Source organism: Macrotis lagotis, chromosome 6 (assembly GCF_037893015.1).
Source record: "Macrotis lagotis isolate mMagLag1 chromosome 6, bilby.v1.9.chrom.fasta, whole genome shotgun sequence".
NCBI lineage: Eukaryota > Metazoa > Chordata > Mammalia > Peramelemorphia > Peramelidae > Macrotis > Macrotis lagotis.
In genome coordinates, this window is record NC_133663.1 from 139,586,128 (window position 1) to 139,607,197 (window position 21,070).

Consider the following 21,070-nt stretch of genomic DNA (forward strand, 5'->3'; position numbering starts at 1 on the left):
ATTAAGTGGAGGAATAACATGATCAGATATGCATTTTGACAGCTGAAAGGAAGATGGATTGGGATAGACAGGCAGCACTTGAGGCATTCAGCACATACATCAAACTTTTAGCAATAGTCTAAGTGTAAGCTGATGAAGACTCTATGAAAACAGTTGGTGATATCAGATGAGAAAATGGGACATACTTTAGAGAAGCTGTAAGGTGAAACTAACAAACCTTGGCAATCTGTGGGAAGAGGGTGGGGAGTACTTGGTAAGGGAGAATGAAGAGTCTAGGATGAGTCCTAGGATACTAGTTTGAAGGACCCTGTAAATGGTGATGTTCTTTATAGTAAAAGAGAAACTGAGGAGGAGGTTTTTACGAGGAAAGATATTGAGTTTGGTTTTAGACATGTTGAGCTTAAGATGTCTACTGGAAATCCAGTTCAATATGTATGAAGGACAGTTGAAGATGTGAGATTGGAGATCAGCATGGGGTTAAGGGAGTAGAACAGGATAGGGAGATAGATTTGAGAAGATGGTAACTAAATCTATGTAGATGCCCATCAATTGATATCTTATCAAGCTTATATTTCAGTAGTTGCACCCAAAGCTCCCTTTGGGAAATGGTGCTATTACATTTTACCCAAGGAGTTAGGCTCTATAATTTCAGTTTCCTCATGAAATTTCACTAATTTTTCAAGTTTCACCAGTAAAGTGTGTATATGAGAGATTCATAGCAAAAGTTTAAAGTAACATACTTGAAACTCCTTCTAGAAGGACATATCTAATTGCCCTCCAAGCAGGCTAGGGATAGGATGTGATTGGTCTGGGACAGATGGTAGTGGTGGGACATAAATCCCAAACTTCACACCCATTTCCTTTAGTATCTTTATGCTTTCAATTGTAGATGCCCACTGGTTATTGGCTGCAAAATGACTTTATCTTTTATAGAGTCATATAAAAACAACTTTCCATCTTTATCACTCATCCAAAATAAAAAAAAAATATATAAAGAAAAATCCCCTTATCTAGACTTTGATAAGGTTAGTTGAGTCTGTAAAAGTAAATTTGAGGAAATCTAACTTTGCCTATGGAAGTTAATTGTGGAAAGTATGTCAGCAATTAATTCATTAAGAGCCTTAAGAGCCATGACTCTAGTGACTCATCAGATTTCTGTTTGAATTTCTCTTAAAAACACCCAGTCTTCTTGGTGGAACTAGTCTACTCATTTCTTGCTCCTTCAGGATAGTCACTCAACTTCTATAGGATCATTAACTGTAACCTAAGGAATGCTAAGGAATGCTGAACTTGGCAATCCTTGGTCTTCCTGATTAGCCTTCTTGGGCAATAACTGAATGCTCCATGCTACCAAGAGCTATATGTCTTGACATTTGACCAAACTATCATATTTTTGTAGTAATCTTAACCCAAAATCAATCATATTGCCCCCCAAAATCCTCATCTTGTACCAATTACTGATTATGCCAAAAGTTAGGACAACACCTGATATTAGCATCTCTTATTTCAGGAACAATGTTGGAAGGAAATAAGGTACTCATAAACCATTAAACAGCTAGCATAAATAGGTTTAATTTGTCCTAAATCATTAAGGATTTACACAAAGAAACAGAGAATCACTTACCCTTTCCATATAAAAATGTCTTATCAGCAGGGTAAATTGTGAAGTTTTCTGTAGTCTTCAAGCATCCACTTAATCAATGGCATCTCAAAATCATATGGTGGGACATGTTATGCCTACTGATGACAAGTAAGCAGAAAAAAGGAGGCAGGACCAAATTAGATCCCTCCTAGGGATAGATGTATTGCCTTTTAGAGAAAACTGTAATAATAATAATAATAACTATTATTATTATTATATCAATAATAAAGACTAAAATGCCAGTAGTCATCTATTCTCAGTGGAGCTACTCAGTATTTAGAGCCTATCTAGGGATCTCAATATCAGCTTATGTTTCCTTCTTCTGCTTCTCACTTCACTTACCTTCCCTTTATCAATTAAGAATTTTAAAAGGAAGAAAGATACTCATTTAATGACTTATCACTACCTTTTCCTCCTATAGTCCAGAGACCTTTTATGATCCTCTTGAATATTTCCCAAGATATTTCATATTTCACCTGGCTTCTGAGATCACTTTGATGTGCATGATTTAGCCTGAAATAAAGTGAACTTGGGGATGCTGTTGGTATTGACAAGATAGGTAAAAAAATTAAAGTTTAAATTTAAGAATGACATATCTTATTGGCTTTTCTTTCATTCAAACAACCTTAATCAGGACATTAATTAGATACAATTAAAATTAAGATTATTTTTTAAAAGAAAAATGGAGAAAGTTGTTCTGTGTTTTTAAGGAAAGGGAAGAGTCTGATTAAAAGAAAACTGGTTTCCATTGAAAAATATGATATATTATTTTACATTATTAAAAGTTCAAGTATTTTGTAAATTTATGTACTTAAATATGAATAGATGCAATGTTCTATTCATGCAGGATTCTAAGCGCTATATACCCCAGCCCTTCCATTCTTACTAAAAGGAAAGATTATTTTTAATATTTATATTAAAGATTATTAAGATTTTTAAGATTTATATTAAAAAGTGAATTGGAAGTAATGTAGCCCCAAAATAGTGTCAGATAACTAGAATGTAACAAAAAGTTTCTCTTATAATGATTAAATGAATTGTTTGGTGACTTGTCTAATTTGATTATATTGCTTACTGATATTTTACATTCTCTTCACAAGTACTTAAAATTACATTAATTTATTGTAGTACAAAGTGTCAGGTATACAATCTTAGTCCCAAAAATGTCAAGTAAATAGTAAAAAATATCAAAATATCTTTATATTTCATATATGTTACTTAACAATTAGTATGTTATTATTATTATTATTATTATTATTATTATTATTATGCACATTTTTCATTTCCAGGAATATAATTTTTACTCAAGGCCATCAAGGAGAAAAACTTTTCTAAAATTTTCTGAGGAAATTACCTTATCAGAGACCTTGGAAAAGATGTTATTTGACTACTAAAACTATCCTTCCCTTTTCTAGCTACATAGCTGTTTAAAGTTGGGTTTTCTTTACATATTTCAACCAAAGCAACATATAAAAACATATTGAATTCAGAAGCCGATATAAGAAATTGTCTGTCTTCTATTAAGCTAGACATTAAAGAGATTTGTGAAAACATGCAAAGCAGTACACTAGTTTTTATTTTGTTTTGAAGAATATCATATTTTCCATAAAATTTATTTATATATAAAACAGTATATATTTTACAAAGTAATTTACTTACTTCAGAAAGATAAATTCATAAATGTACATATACCACTTTCCCTTCCACCAATTCAGTCTCTGAAGTGGACAAGTGGATTAGTTTCATGGTTTAATTCAGTTCAGAGCACAATTTCAGCTCCAAGTCAAAATCCTCCTGAGCCTCATTCTCAAACTTTTCAGGGCTCCCATGCCAGAATAACTGGTTACACCATCTCATTAACAAATCTGACTACAAGTTCATCATGATTCAGACATTTAGAAGGAGAAGATCACCTCCTAACAGTCACATTGAGGAGTAACCCAGAATAGATTCACACATGTCCCAAAGTAGGTTCACTTCTTGGTGTCAAAGTAAAAAAAAAAGATAGAATAGAAGAAAGTAAATTCCTTCCCACCAGCAGATTCAGTTCATGACATCAAGGTTGAGTGTAGCAGATAGTAGGTGCTGAGGAGATGCAGCAAAGACAGAAAAGAATATGATTGGCTTTTAAAGATTATTTTACATTTGGCATATGGCAAATATCAATAGAGGAGCAGCTAGGTGCTTTAGAAGATAGAGTACCAGACTTAGAGTTAGGAGGATCTGAGGTCAAACCTAGCCTCAGATATTTACCAGCTTTGTGACTCTGAGCAAGTTATGTAACCCTGGTTGCCTCAGTTCCTCATCTCTGAAAAAGGAAATAGTAAGCCACTCCTTTATCTTTGCCAAGAAGACCTAAATGGGATCATGAAGAGTGGGACATGATTGAAATGACTCAATAGCAGCAACAAAAATCAATAGATATAAACAAACAGTCACTGGTGTTCTCAATAATTTTTAAGGGTTAAAGCTTAAGATGAAAGAGTTTGAGAAGTGTTGCTCAGTGACAGTCAATAGACAATCTAAGTAGTCATGAGGGAATTGAAATCTAAATGGATGAGAAAATATCTATCTCATAGGTTTTTGTAAGTTTTATATATTTTAAAGCACTATAAAACTATTATTGATTCTATCAATAATAATGATATTTAAATTTTTATCATTTAATTCACTTTAACAGTCTTTCATTAAAAGCCTTTTATATGTGAAAGATTCTATTAGGAACTAGGGGTACAAAAAATCCTGCCCTTAAATATCTTATAATGGTCGAAAATATAGTTCAAATTATATAATACCGAGACAGCTGGTCTGAGTGTGTTCCCTGGCCCAGAAAAAATAAATGGCACCTTATAGGTGATGAAGGAACTTTCAAATATGTTTGCAAAATTGCTGTCAGTAATCTTTGAGAAATTACATACACCTGGAAAAGTACCAGAAGACAGTAGAGAGGATTGCAATCTAAGTTGATTTTTGAAAAAGAGAGACGAGTCCCTGAACTGGACAGACTCTATTGCCAAAACTCTAAACTGCAATTTTGAATGAATATTTTGTAAGATCCTAAAAGTAAATGCACTCGTCAATAGGAGCCAGCATATAAACACCTCAAGCAAATCATGCTTAACATCTTATTTCTTTTCTAATAGGATCATTATCATGGAGACATTATATTTGGATATCAGGAATGCATTTTACAAAGGCATCCTTAATGTACTTGTAAGCAGCCTGGATAAATGTAAGCTAGCTACTGATAAAATTAGGTTAATTATTAACTAGGTGAATGTATCCAAATTATGCCAGTCTGGATCAATATAAAATTGGAAGGATAATTTGTGGAATGGGAAAAGATTTTTATCTTTATAATAATGTCCAGTTCAACATTTTTTATCACTATGTCAATAATAACATTGATGTCAAGTTTATTAAATTTTTAGATGGCACTGAGTACTAGGAGGAATTACTAGTATTCTAGACTGCAAAATAGGCCTTAAAATTACTCATACCCAGGAAAATGGGGTAAATTTAATAAAGCAGAATTTAATAAAGATAACTCTACAATACCTCCTTTGTATGTAAAAAAAAACAACATCATCAATGCGGTAAATACTAGATCAGAGTACCTTGGCTTAGCAGTCAGTCTTGTGAATAAGACTTTAGAATTTTTAAATTTCAAGTTTAAACAAAGCCAGTAGTGTGATATATCAGATAAAAAGTTAATAGAAATAATTGACTGAATTAATATACACAGTGTTCAAAGCAAGATCATGTAGTTAGTTATATTCTCCTACTCTGCCATCATCCATAAATAGAAAATAAAAAAAAATATATCTTAGAGATCATTAAGTCTAGTACCATTGTTCAGCTGAGGTTACTGAGAATCAATAAGTTAAATAATTTCTCCATAATCAAAAAGATAAGAAATAAAAACATTGGGACTGATAACCAATCCTCTGTCTTCAAAACCATGCTTAAGAGCTCACTTAAAACTTTCCTGATTAATATTCTGAAATATTTACAAAGATAGCTAAATAATATGATGATTAAGGTCAAAACAATCTTAAAACCTGAAGTAACAAAGAAATACAAAATAATTAGCCTTGAAAGGTATAGATAGATAGATAGATAGATAGATAGATAGACAGATAGATAGATAGACAGATAGTAGGAAGACAATGGTTGATGACTGCCTTACATTTTTAAGTTGTTACATTGAAACATAATTTTGTTTTTTGCATAGCTCCAGAGAAAAGAATTTAGACTAATGGGTAATAGTTACAAAGAAACAGATTTTGTCCAATGTGAAGAAGAAATTTCTGGAAGGCAATGATATTTCAAGAATAATGCATTGTCTCAGAAGTTAATTAGTTTTCCATCATTGAAAGTTATCAAACTAAAGTTGGATGGAAACTTGTTCGAGAAACTATAGTGGGAATCCTGAATGCTTTGGGCAGTTGATCCCTAAATCTCTTCCATTTCCAAAGTGATAAGTTATTTATGAACTATGTTGAAGGGTTGCTCAAATGCTGCCTAAAGCTGAATGTGAATATATGTGGAGTAATTTAGGGAAGGGACAGTATTGGTAGCTAGAGTGTCCCATAAAAATATAAGGAACCCAAGAAGGAAAAGACTAGTAAAAAATGATCCAAAAGGTGGTGAAAAGGGAGGTAGAAAAATACAAAAACAAACATTTCTAAACTTTTTTTCTACTGAGAGTGTATAATTATGAATTAGGGCCTTATTACGATTATCATCACTATTAGAGTATATATATATATATATGAATATATGCAAACACAAATATACATATATGCATAAATACACATGACAGTTTGCAATCAAATTCAAATGAGTTTGTATGTGTGCCATAAAGGTACTATCATTGTCCTTGTCTCACAACAAAGGAAAATGAGTCTGAAAAAGGTTATGTGAATTGTACAATGTCCCAGGGCAAGTTCCTGAGGCAGTATTCAAACTTAGGTCATGAAATTCCAGTGATTTATTTACTAACTAACACATTCTCCAAGTTATATTTTTACAGCTTTGATACTCTTATGACATGTTCAAATTGAAAATGTTTGAAATTATCTGTATTCTATCTCCAGAAAAATTAAGACTTCTAATTATGGTCAGCTAGTTGGCATAGTGAATAGAAGGCCAGAATTGGAGGAGTACCTAAAGGTACTAGGTATGCTACCTTGGAAAGTCAATTAGCACATGTTCTCTAAGTTTACTCATCTATAAAATGAGCTGGGAAAGAAATGCAAAACAACTCCAATATCTTTGCCAAGAAAACATAAAATGGGATCATAGAGCTTCAGACATGAATGAGTTTCTAAAAATAACAAAAACAATTTGTGCTTAGCAATTGTGTATATATCAACATTATGAGATAATCTGCTAAAATGGAAAGTATTATATCTGGAGTCAGAGTATCTGGATTCAAATTTCATTTCTGTCCCTTAGTACCCATATATTTGTAAGGGCATCAAAACCTATCAGGATGCTGGCTTCCTATAAAATGAAAAGACTGAATCAGAAGTTCTCACAAATTTCTACTTTAAACTTATCATCCAGATGGTTAAAATTATAGATATGCAGGATTGTTAATCTGCATACAATCATTAATTCCAAAATTTTTCAAGACAGATTTATACCTGATGAGTATTAAACATGAAGCAAAAATTAAATATTTCATGGATTTTTATAGAATCCTAGATAACTGTTTTGGTTGATGAAGAGAAAACAAGATCCATTTAAAAAATCACTCACAATTTATCTTGTCTTTTCAAAAGTCTTAGTTTTCACTCAATTCTGGCTTTCTTTGACTCAGTTCAGGTTTCCTACTCTTTCCCATACATATAATACATTTTGTATAACATGGCTCAACATCCCATATCTCTGCTAAATTGTATAGCAACTGTCCTAGGATGTTTAACTTATTTGGCATAAATGAGTTAAATTGCTTATTTTTGGCTCTCGGTCTGTGTCACAAAAACAAACAAATAAATAAATAAATTGATAAATACTAAAAATTCTTTGTGAACAGAAAATGATTTTCAAACTTAAAGGAAAAATATAGGAGAAACCAAAACAATAAAATATTTCAATATGTTTAGAGAAATACATCTTAGATTTCTCTGTGATAGGACATAGCAATAATGAGCATTCTGATCATTTTGATGAATATTGTTTTATAGGCTTCTAAAACTAGTCACAAATTAGATTCTATCAAATAACCTACATATGAAATAGATTGAGGCAGGTATTGTATCATAAAATGCATGATGCTGCCAGAAAACCCATTTGGGTTTGGTTTCTCTGTTTGCTCAAAGAGGAATTAAACTGATAGCTTCATTTGTTCAAGAAAAGGGGTTAAACATAACAAATAACAAAATGCAATACTTATATACCATGTGATTTTGGTTTTGTAAAAGAAATTTCATCTTTATATTACAGAAGTGTTTATATAAGCCTCTGAATTCAGGAAAAAAAACCCCATCATATCTTTCTTTTCTTCTTTTAGAATTTCACTGACTGAAGAATTCTTTTTTACATGCTTTGTGTTGCTTCCATTTTTATCAGATTTATTTTCAATTTAATTACTTATGGTATTTGGTTACTTCTACCACTTCCTTTTCAACAGTTTGCACACAATTCAGATAGTAACCTCTGACTTATTGTTACCAAGGGGCAGTATTCATTCAGATTCATTCATTCAGATCTGTAAGTCATTTTTTTTTGCTTTCATTTGTCTTTTCATTTCTTTTAGCATGTGCAATATTCTTCTGGTTTGGTTCTGCTCATTTCACTCAGGATCAGTTCATGCATTCTAAAACCAGACTGTGAGAAATAGACAAAAACATTTAAGTCATAGTTGCAGATATACTGAATATATATTGTATTTTATTCAGTGAGTCTCATCTGAGATTAGATTGTTGAGACAGGATAGTGGTTCTTAATGAAAATGAAATATGTAGGAAAATAATCTCAGTATAGAAAGCAGTCTAAGGTAAGGTATACCTTTACTAATTAAGCTCACTATTTTAATAAAATTCAAGGCATCTTTTGATGCAATGATTATTCTTTCATTGAATTTTTGAGTCCTGTTTCCTTCATTCCATTTTTCAGGTCATCTATCAGCCTATCTGAACTTATTCTCATTTCTTTTTTATTTAAAAAATTATAATTTTTAAAAAATATTTATTTATTTTTCTGATTACATGCAAATATAATTTTTAACTATCATTTGGTTTCAAATTTTTCTCTCTCCTTTCCAACCTTCCTCCCTTCCCCAACAGCAAGCTATCTAATAACTATGTCAAACATATATCCATATTAATCATATTGTGAAAGAAGAATCAAATCAAAAAGTAAAAAACAACCATGAGAAAAGAAAGAAAACATAAAATTTATCAAACTAATTTTAACAATTGAAAATAGTAAAGCTTTGGACTGCATTCAGACTCCATAGTTCCTTCTCTAAATATAGATGGTATTTTTCATCACAAGTCCTTTAGAATTTTCTTTGATTAGAGTATTGCTGAAAAGAGTAAGTCTTTCACTGTTGATAATCACATAAGATTTCTTTTAGCATATACAATATTCTTCTGATTCTGCTCATTTTACTCAGGATCAATTCATGCATTTCTTTCCTGACCTTTCTGAAGTCCCATCCCTCATAATTTCTTTCTTTCTCTTTGTTTGTTTGTTTGTTTGATTGTTTGTTTTTTCTTTTCTTCTTTGTCTTCTTTGTCTTCTTGTTCTTCTTGTTCTTCTTGTTTTTCTTGTTCTTCTTGTTCTTGTTCTTCTTCTTCTTCTTCAGATTTTTGTAAAGCAATGAAGTTAAGTGACTTGCCCAAGTTCACACAGCTATGTAAGTATTAAGTTCTGAGGTCAAATTTAAACTCAGATCATACTGACTCCAGGCCTGAGTCTCTATCCATTTGCCACCTAGTGGGCCCCTCCCCTTGATTTCTTAAAGAACAAAAGTACTCCATCAAATTTCATTATTTTTATTTCAAATACTTCATTTATTCTTTATGTTTTTCCTAATTCCTTCCAAATACTCTTAGAACCATTTTATTTTTTTGAATTATAAAGATTTCATTTATTTTCAGTTTTACAGTTTTCCCCTATTCTTACTTCCCTCCCCCTACCCCCCCCCACAGAAGGCAATTTCCCAGTTTTTATATTGTTTCCATGGCACACATTGATCCAAATTGAATGTGATGAGAGGGAAATCATATCCTTAAGGAAGAAACATAAAGTATAAGAGACAACAAGATCAGATAATAAGATATCAATTTTTTTTCCCCTAAATTAAAGGTAATAGTCCTTGATCTTTGTTCAAACTCCGCAATTCTTTCTCTGGATACCGATGGTATTCTCCATTGCAGAGAGCTCCAAATTGTCCCTTATTGGTGCAATGATGGAATGAGGGAGTTCATCAAGTTGATCATCACCCCCCATGTTGCTGTTAGAGTGTACAATGTTTTTCTGATTCTGCTCATTTTACTCAAAATCAGTTCATGCAAATCCCCCCAGGCTTCCCTGAATTCCCATCCCTTCTGGTTTCTAATAGAACAATAGTGGTCCATGACATACATATACCACAGTTTACTAAGCCATTCCCCAATTGAAGGACATTTACTTTGCCAATTCTTTGCCACCACAAACAGGGCTGCTTTGAATATTTTTGTACAAGTGATATTTTTTCCTTTTTTCATCATATTTTCAGGGTATAGACCCAATAGTGGTGTTGCTGGATCAAAGGATATGTACATTTTTATTGCCCTTTGGGCATAGCTCTTAGAACCCTTTTAGAAAAATCGATGTATTTTTCTGGTATTCTACTTAAAACTCTTGTGAAATTATTTTCCTTTTCTCAAATTTCTCAAATTTCCTCAAATTACTAACTATTAATATGATTTCATCATATTAATTTTCTTGTTTTCTTATTTCTTAAGCCTTTTAATTAAGGGAATACTTCTTGTATCTAAAGTAAATAATCCCTGTTCTAGAAGAAAGTGGGTTTACTGGGAACCTTTAGATCTTTATCTTTGCCTGAAATCTCTTTCACTTTCTCTGGTTTTTATTGATAGTGAGAGAAAACAACTCAAAAGGCCTTCATTAATTGGTCATTACAGGCCTGGCTGTGTTCTGAGAGCTGAGAATAGAAGGTGGACTAGGAAAATTTTTTTCTGTAGATAATGGGACTTTTGGCAAGACTTAAGCAAGTCAGGGAAGCCAGGATGGGGATGTGGGATGTAGGAAAGAGGTGCCCTCCTTGGGGACAGACAGTAAATGGAAATACTAGCATTGGGAGACAAAGCAGTGTGTGTCATAAATATTAAGGAAGAATGCTTCTAAGGATATAGAATTGGAGTTGAAATTAAGAAAGTCCCAGATCCTAAATAAGATTTAGGTGACAAGGACATCCATTCATGTTGGTTAAATGTGGCAATCTATTTCATAATGGTGTCAGGCTTAAGTCAGTTTTTTCAGTGATATGAGCTTTTAATGGGAAACAGGTTATCAAGGTCCATGAGAGAATGTGTACTGTTAGTCCTGGTAAATAATCAACACTCACCCTTAGTAAAAAAGATTAAATAAAATTCAAGAAGCAAAGTTGTATGTTCCTCATGTAAATATAAAGAAATAGTCTCTCATTTGTTAGGAAATACAGCTTTCTCTTCTTTAGAAAATAATGCAGCTGTCAAGAATCTATAGTTGATCCATACTTCTTTTTTCCCAACTCAGTATATGTTCCATTGATTTATACTCTTGTTTGTAGCCTGGAGTTGTTTGCCAAGAACTAAATTGAGGGAGTTAGGAGGGAATATTTTACATCCATGATAGTATCCTCAGTGATAGAATAATGGATGCAGGAGCTTATACCATAAAAACCATATTAATTTAAAACTGAGTCACATCTAGTTAGATAAATTCACAAGTAATTTTATCACAACAGAACTCCGAGTTTCCCTAATATCTACAGGTCAGATGAAAACAAAAAAGAAAATGCATTCTTATGGAAATCAGAATAGGAGAATATTTTGAGTTCAGAGAATGTTTGCTATATAGGCATATATATGCCTATATAGCAAACATTCCCAAGAAAGTTCCCACTTTTTCTTCAAACCAAAGGCTCAGACTCTTGGCTTCACTTCTCCATTTCCTGAGAACAAAGTAGCCCTGTGGAGCTCTAGAGGCACTCTGAATCTTATTTGGTAGATCACAATGGAAAACACAAAGTTCTTTGCTCCCCTAAAGCAATTCAAGCTTTTCTCAATGTCTTTTCTTGTTGAATCTCCATAACTGACTATGGCTAAGTAAGGGAAAATGTTAACACTTCTTGATAACTATTAACTGACTTTTGATCATGCCTTTTTTTGTCTAACAGCCTTTTTAAACTAGATATTTAGTTTGAGACCTGATCCACAATAGTGATTAACAGTATCAGATTTAGTGAAGAGGTAAAGGAACATGTGGATTGAGATCCTTCCCTTTCTATTCCTTCTCATCCAAGTGAGAGGCTATATTATATTTAAAAAAAATAACATTCCCAAAACATGTAGAATTCTTCAAGGAGTTTACAATCACTAAATATAATCTGCCTAAACTGCAGGAGATCAGACACAATATTATGCTAATGGTAAACTCTAAATTTGTTCAAACACTTTGAAAAAAGTTTAGAAGTCCTTAATCTGTACCTACTATTATCATTCGAAGAACAACTATCTATTTACGCACATTCATAATATTATTTTCTCGGATATCAAAAACAAATCAGTGAAATAATCCACATTCTTAAGAAATTCTTTAGATCACACAAAGGGAAAAAGTTCATCTACAAGAATAGATATTTATGATAGTACTATTTTTCTTATATCAAAGAATTATGGATATCCCTTATTTAGGGAATCACCAAAGATTATGTTAAATCAACAAAATAAAATATTATTGTGCTCAAAACACCTCTTAAACAGAAAAAATTTCAAGAAGTATAAAAAACTTTTATGAACTTGTTCAATATAAGATATGCAAAGATTACATATTGTAAAGGAAAAAAAAACCCTTAAAAACTTTAAGAATGATGATCAAAGAAATTTCCAGGTATAGCTTTAAAAGATTGCTGATCCAATATATCTTACCATTGTGACAAAGTAGAATTCTCAGAATAAAATGTACATGAGAGCTAGGCATGAATTTATTTTGTTGGAAAATACTTATGAGTTAAAAGATAGTACTTTTTATTCTATTGTAGGTATAGGGGATTGGAAAAATAATAAAACAAAAATGTAAAAGAAAAGTGCAAATAAAATATTTAAAATCAATAGAAGAAAGATGAAGTCAAGAAGTGGATACCAAAAAGCAGGGCACTCTTGGATACTACCATATCAATTATAATTTTTCCTAAAATTAAAATTTTAAAATATCTCTATGTACCATATTTATGATTTCATATACAATCATCCTATATAGCCTAGTCAATGAATAACACTATATGGAGGGAGTCAGAAGGTTAGAAGAGAGTTCTCAGTTAATGAAAGAGTGGTAGGCCAGGAAAAGCAGCCAGAGGAAAAATCAGTACTTCAGATCCCCTTCTAGGAGTACTTTGAATGGAAAAACAAATAATAAAGAAAAAGATTCTGACTATAAATGAGGATGTCCAATGCTTATTTGTACCTGGTTAGGGAAGTATGTGAATTCTGGGAAATCATGTGTCTGGAGCTGACTGAAAACTGAAAGAAGTAACTAGATCATAGTCTACCCATTAGTTTTTTTCCTTTTTCTTTTAAATTTTTGATTACTCTCCTTGCTTTTATGGTCAAATGGTTTTTAATTCGTAATGATATACATATATGTATGTACCAGTGAAGACTGGGGATTGGCAATATTATGGTCACCTCGTGTAACCATGCCAATCCCTGATGTTCACTGTTAAATAAGACAAATTAACTATGAATCTGTGTTCCCTGTGTAGTCAGTGTTGTAATTTCATCACCATGGCATTTACATTTAAGTCAGTGTTTGTTACTTAGCAACACTGAATTCCATATATCTGGCAATATAAAATTTCTCTATTACTCATCTATTGTACAAATGATCAGTGTTGAATTTATACTGAGCAATTGGATTCAAATTTTAAAAGTAGTTTCTGAAAGATAGATGACATTAAATATAGAACACAGAAGAGATATATAATTATCTTATAGAAATGCTTAGTTTTACCTATAGCTTCTATTTATCTTAAACTATCTTATACTTATGTTGCTTGTTTAGAAATTTTTTATTCAGAAAAATTTCAGCATGATGAGTTACATTTCTTAACAAAGATGGTACTATTACATAGCTTTATTCTTTCTAATCTGATTTTTCTCTACAAGATAAGGTACAATGGATACTTTAATAATAGTAATAACTCATATTTCTATGACACTTGTGAATTGCTGTTCATGTCCACTTAGTGTTACCAACAGAGAAAAGTAAAGACAAGAGAAAATATGAGTTTAAACGATCCTCAGAAATTGTCACCGACTTGCCCACCAATATTTGAAGTTTGACTTTTGGTTAGCACCAGAGTTGTTTACTCTATACAAAATATTATATTTTATTACCCTACATATGCTCACACATTCATGTTTATATAAACAATACACACATGTACGCATATATGTTCACACACATATATGTACATGTGACAGTTTCAATTATAATATGTATATATGTATAGCATATATGGACTTGTATATAGGTATTACACATAGAGAAACAGAATGTGTGTGTGTGTGTGTGTGTGTGTGTGTGTGTGTGTGTGTGTAGAATCAATCAACAAAAGTGGCCCGGTGAATAAAACACTGGACCTGGAGTAAGGGAGATCTAAGTTGAAATCCAGCCTTAGAAACTAGCTTTATGATCCTAGACAAATCACTTAACCATGTTCGCTTCATGTTTCCTCATATGTAAAATATTCTAGAGAAGGAAGTGACAAATCACCTAGCATCTTTCCCAAGAAAATGTCAAATAGGGTAATAAAGCATCAAATATGACTTAAATGATTTTAAAGTAAGAAAACCCCTCATTTCATTTTAATTTACTATATTTCATTTCTTAGTCTTCTATTGGGGGGCGGCTAGGTGGCGTAATGGAGTCAGGAGTACCTGTGTACAAATCTGGTCTCAGACACTTAATAATTACCTAGCTGTGTGGCCTTGGGCAAGCCACTTAACCCCATTGCTTTGAAAATAAAAACCTAAAAAAATATCTTCTATTTGGGTAAAATGGCTGATATATTTATGAGCTGTAAACTTTCCGTAGCATATTATTTTCATAACCATGTTCAATCTTCTATTGAAATTAAATGATTGAAAACACTGAGTCATTACTATCTATCTATCTATCTATCTATCTATCTATCTATCTATCTATCTATCTATCTACACACATATAAATATATGCAATACACATGCATATCACTCCTTTCTTACATTCATCTATCCATCTATCTATAATCCATAATTCATGATATGGGCATACATTCACACTCAAATGTCTATGTTAGGACATATGCACATGTTGTCCTTTGTGCTAAAAAGAAGACCAAAAAAAGAGATAATTGTTTTGAGACCAGAGCAATATGAACTCTACTCCAGATTTTGCATGAATAGACCATGAGAGCAATTGGAGTGGAAATTTCCCTAAATATGAGTCCCTCACATGTCTATTGCATTGTTGAGTAATTAAACAGCATAAAAATTATCTGCATATATGAAAGAAAGAATTTTTGAGGCTATGAATGCATTAAAATATTTAAAAATAAAGCTATTTTTGTAAATGAATCATTTGTTGCCTCAAAAATAACATGTTGAATAAAGTAATATCTAAAATAAGAAAACATTGGTTCATATATATATATATATATATATATATATATATTTGCCATTTATCAGCCTCATAACTTCTTGCATAGGACATTTTCTCTGAACCTTATTATCTTTTCTGAGAAAAAGGAGCATATTTAACTAGATAATCTCTAAGGACCTTTCCACATTCAGAATCCTGCAATGCTAACTACTTGTTCATGTTCTTGTTAAAATTTTGAATTTTATAATTTTCTTTATATTTACATTTTTTATATTTGATTACCATTCTAAGTTCTAAGTAGAGAAGTGTTTTTATATTTGTTTTATTCTTAGTATCCCTTGCAGCTAACATATTGATTTGCATCTAGTAACTTGATAAAGTTTGAGGGAATGAAAGAATAAACAAAAAAACAGTTTTCCCACCTTCATCATAAGATTATGTAGGTACTCAATTAAGATATATTGGATGACTGTTACAAGAAGGAGGCCTGAAAATCAAATTTGTGACATAAAAGTCCCAATTCAGCCCCTATGCATCAATTTATTATTATTAAAATTATTATTATTATATTAAATTAAGTTATTTTAAATCAGCAAGAATTTATTTTCATTCATATCAATTTTACTATCACTGGAAATGACAATGACAATTGATATATTGTCCTCTACATTTAGTCCAATTCCTTCTTTTGTGGCAGGAGGGTAGATAGTATTCTTTGTTTTCAGTTCCCTGAAATAATGTTTGGTTATAAAGTTTGTAAATACCCAATATTACTGCTTTCTGACTATCCAGGATTAATAATAATGGATTTTTTATTTCATTCATGAAGGAAACTTTTTAAATTCTTATTTATTTATACATTCATTCATTCATTTATCTATTTATTTATTCATTCATTTATTTATTTTTGCAAGGCAATGGGGTTAAGTGGTTTGTCCAAGGCCACACAGCTAGGTAATTATTAAGTGTCTGAGGCAGGATTTGAACTCAGGTACTCTTGACTCAAGGGCCAGTGCTTTATCCACTGCACCAACTCCTTTTTTTTAAAGAAAGATTTTATTTATTTTAAGTTCTGCAATTTTCCCCCTTTTTTGCTTCCCTCCCCCCACCCCTCACAGAAGGCAGTCTGTTAGTCTTTATATTATTTCCATGGTATAATCTAAGTTGATGTAAGTTAAATGTGATGAGAGAGAAATCATATCCTTAAGGAAGGAAAACTAAAGTATAAGAAATAGTAAAATTACATAATAAGATAAGTTATTTTTTCCCCTCAGTTAAAGGTAATAGTCTTTGGTCTTTGTTCAAACTTCAGTTTTTTCTCTAGATACAGATGGATTTCTCCATCGAAGATAACCCTAAATTTGTCCTGATTGTTGCACTGATGGAATGCACATGTCCATCAAGGTTGATCATCACCCCCATGTTGCTGTTAGGGTTACAATGTTTTTCTGGTTCTGCTCATCTCCCTCAGCATCAGTTCATGCAAATCATGAAGGAAACTCTTGAAGACATGTTCTCCAGCAAATAGACTCAGAACTCCTGTAAGAGACTGTTAAGGGTCACAGGAATGTCATTGTATGACTGGGAATGACTTAAAGGTCCTCTTGCCCAGGTACATTCAATGGCCTGATCACCTGGGTTGGCTCTTTGGATCTTCTCATCTGTTCCATATGTTTTGGTACTTCCTTACTGTTAAACCCTAAGCAGGTGACAACAACATTGCGTGAGAAGTACTAGCCTGAGGAAGTAAACTTTATCACCTGCTGTCCAGGAGCATAGAGGCTTTTGTTTAATTTGCTAATTGGAGAACTCCATGTGATTTGGGAGTAAACCAGGGTCTAAAAGGATATTTAAGCTCTTGCATTCTGTAAAATAAATGGAGAACTTTTCACCTTTGTCTCCAGCCTCTTCAAGGTTGGCCTGAGACAAGTATTAGTTATGAGTAATGGATAAGTTAGCTGGCAGGCATGCAACAAGGGCCCCTAGAGTATAAATAAATTGTTGACTGATGATATAGTATAAGACATTGCAAAACAACAATTCTTTCTGACTTAAAACAAATGCCTATTCATTGCTATCGTATTTCCCAATGTATAATGTGCACTTTAATTTTGGGAACCGAAATTTGAAAAAAAAATTGGTACAGTAGGGCAGCTAGGTGGTACAGTGGATAGAACACCAGTCCTGGAGTCAGGAGGACCTGAATTCAAATCCGACTTCAGACACTTACTAATTACCTAGCTGTGTAACCTTGGGCAAGTCACTTAACCCCAATGCCTTTCAAAAAAAAACCTAAAAAAATGTATTCCATAAAGTTATTGAACTCAAGCTTTATTTATCATAAAATTCATATAACACCTCATCACTGGCAAAACTCCCCTCAATTAGCTCATCCTCATCTGTGTTGAATGAAGAATCACTGTCTTAGGAGAGGTTCTGAATGCTCTCCTGACTGTGCTCTGGTGTGTGGTTGACCACAAGCACTCCCTGGGCAAGTCTGGTGGGTGGACGCATGCTCAGTCCATTCTGGTTCATGAACCTGAAGTATCAGTTCTGTCTTCCTTTGAAATCAGCCTCTTATTTTTCATCAGCAATTCTTCTTCCCTGTGGCTGAACCATCTTTGTAAACACAGGAATTCCAATGTCTCTTTGCTCCTCAATCCAGCTCTTCCATTCCCTCTCTAAATCAGGCCATTTTGCTGACTTGCCTCTCATGGCCCTCTTCTGTCAGGGCTTTTATTCAGAAGGGTTTCTTCTTCCAGTAGCCAGTCTGAGGTCATTTTCTCAATTGAAGGAGGACCAAACCTATGGTCAACAGCATGATTTCCATTCACTTTTGCAAACTGGATCACTTTGAACTTGAATTCAACATTATATGAAAATCTTTTCTGAGCCATTTCTGGGCAGTAACAAATGTGAAGCAATGAGTCGCAAAGACAAGAATGAAAAAGTGGGAAATGCAAATAAAATAATCTACTACAATGAGGGCAAAAACAAAAGCAAAAAAGAGGGAGATAAAAGTAAAAAAATACACAACCATTGTATAAGACGCTCCTATTTTTAGACCCCAAAGTTTTTGAAAAAGGGTGTGTGGTATACATGGCTAAATACAATATATTGCTCTCTCTTCTATAGTATCTTAATTAGACCATGTAGGGAATGTAATTTTTTGTGAAGTGAATGCAGATTCTCATTATCTGTGTAGTATATTAAGAAAATTAAAGAAAACTATTTTTTCCTTGGCCTTTTTATATAAGACCTCACTATTTTTAGTTAATCAACAGTATGAAATTAATTGAGGACTTAGTACAGACCTGAGATCTGAGTTGATTTTATACTTGAGTTGCACAGGGAGACCCATTATATCATACATTTTATACAATATTAGATGTATAGTGTCAAAATAACTTTTCACTAAATACTTTGAAATAATCTCCAACTGAAATTTAATGGATTTCAACAAAATACATGAAATGGAAATTTTTTTATGCCTTAGTACGTGCTTAGAAACTATTTTAAACTGTTCATTCTTGATTTTTTTTCTTAGCCTTGCTCTTCTACAAACTCGTTGAATTTTATCAGGAAAAAGTAGAACTTCTTTATCATGAATTACATTTGCATTTTCAAAGAAAAATAATACCATTAAGAGTTTTTCTCAGAAAAATATTGATATTATTGATATTTCTACATTTATTCAAAATGATTTATTAAATATCTTTTGTTTGCTTACTATGATGAATAAAATATTTTATCTTTATCTTTAGGGATTCAAATTATATTGTGAATATAACATGACAAGGTATGAAGACTGTGTCTTGATATGGGATTAATGACAATGACAAATCTAGGATAACAAAGAAGTTTTTGAATATAGGTGACTATGAGGCTAGTGATTTCTGAGAGGGTAATAGAGAAGTTATATACAGAGAATATAGATAAAGAGTTATAGGGAAGCAATAGAGGAAATAATAGGGAAGGGTATATATAAAAAATTCCGTTTTACATATTTTGAATTTGAGATACCTATAGGGACATTTGAAATTTCTGGTGAGCAGTTTGTATTGGAGTACTGAAGCCCAGAAGAGAGTCTTGGGATGACCATAAACACCTAGAAATTATCAGAAATAATAATTGAACCTATATTAATATTATCACTATGGGAAAAATTGTTGTTTAGAAATGTCTGAATCTTTGTGACCCTATTTGGTATTTTATTGGCAAAAATATTGAAATGGATTACTATTTTCTTCTCCAGATAATTTTACAGATAACGAACTAAGGTAGGGGATAGGAATATCACACCAAAGACCATAAAATGTCCTCAAAATCATTTTGTATGGTGCTACCATGGCAACTGGAAGTGATATTGGAAATTCCTTACATATAGGAGATTTTAAGGAATGAATTAATTAAATGTTTGATCAAATATAACAGGCTAATGTTTAAGTTGATAGTTTTGCATGGTCTGCAAATGATGTCATAGCTTTCCAAGTAGAACTTGTCAGAAAATAGTTTCCCCACTCCTGAAATAAGGCAAACAGGCTAAAATTATTTGCCATAGGTTTTGTAAGTTGTAAATGTTTGAGGTCAGATTTGAATTCAGAAGGATGAGTCTTCCTGATTTGAAACCTGCCACTCTATTCACTTCAATACCTAGCTGCCCAAGTGAAAAAAGTAAAGTTTGGAAAGGAAAGGGGACTCAGCAGGAAACCTTGGATGACACACATATAATAATGGGTAAGAAATGGATGAAGATTCAGGAAAAGAAAATTAGAATTGATTGGACTGATAGGAGGAGAATCAAGAAAGAACAGAAACTCACAAATATACACACATTAAAAAAACCCTCCAAAACAACCAAAAAAGTACCCTACAATTAGCAAGAATGAAAAAGCTGCAAAGAAATTAAGAATGATGTTTAGAAAAAAATCACTGGATTTGGTAATTAGATAGATAATATCTTTTGAAACCTCAGTTTCAGATGAATGACCAAGTAGGAATCCCAGTCACAGAATGTCTGTCTGAAAGACAATGATATGAAATGAAGTGTAGTGATAATAGGTAACCTTTTCAAAAACTTTAGCTGAGATAGTGAGAGGAGATAACAGTTGATAGCTACCAAGGAGCAAGAATTTTTTTTAATATATTGGGTAACATAAATATGTAGCAGTTAAAGAAAAAAAGGAGAGGGTGGGATTAAATGTTCACACTGGGGAGTTGACCTTTTCAAAGAATTTGACATGGGATAATTCACTATCTGTGGTTTTGTTGCATTGTAAGTAAAATAAGGGGTTTGGGACATATTACTTCTGGGATCTTTTCATTTGTAAAATATGTAATTCTATCTTTCCATCAGTAGGTGATACTATGTAAAAATAAAAATCCAGAATAATTCATTAAGAAAAAACATACACACAAGTTTGATTAGATTTATTTGATATTTTTTTTCATTTCCCTAACCCTATATTAACATTTTGTTTTACCTGCTTCAGTTGGCAAATCGTAAATAGATTTATTGTCCAATTTCATTAAAGAATACATATTCTCTTTAGTCTATTGTAAGCT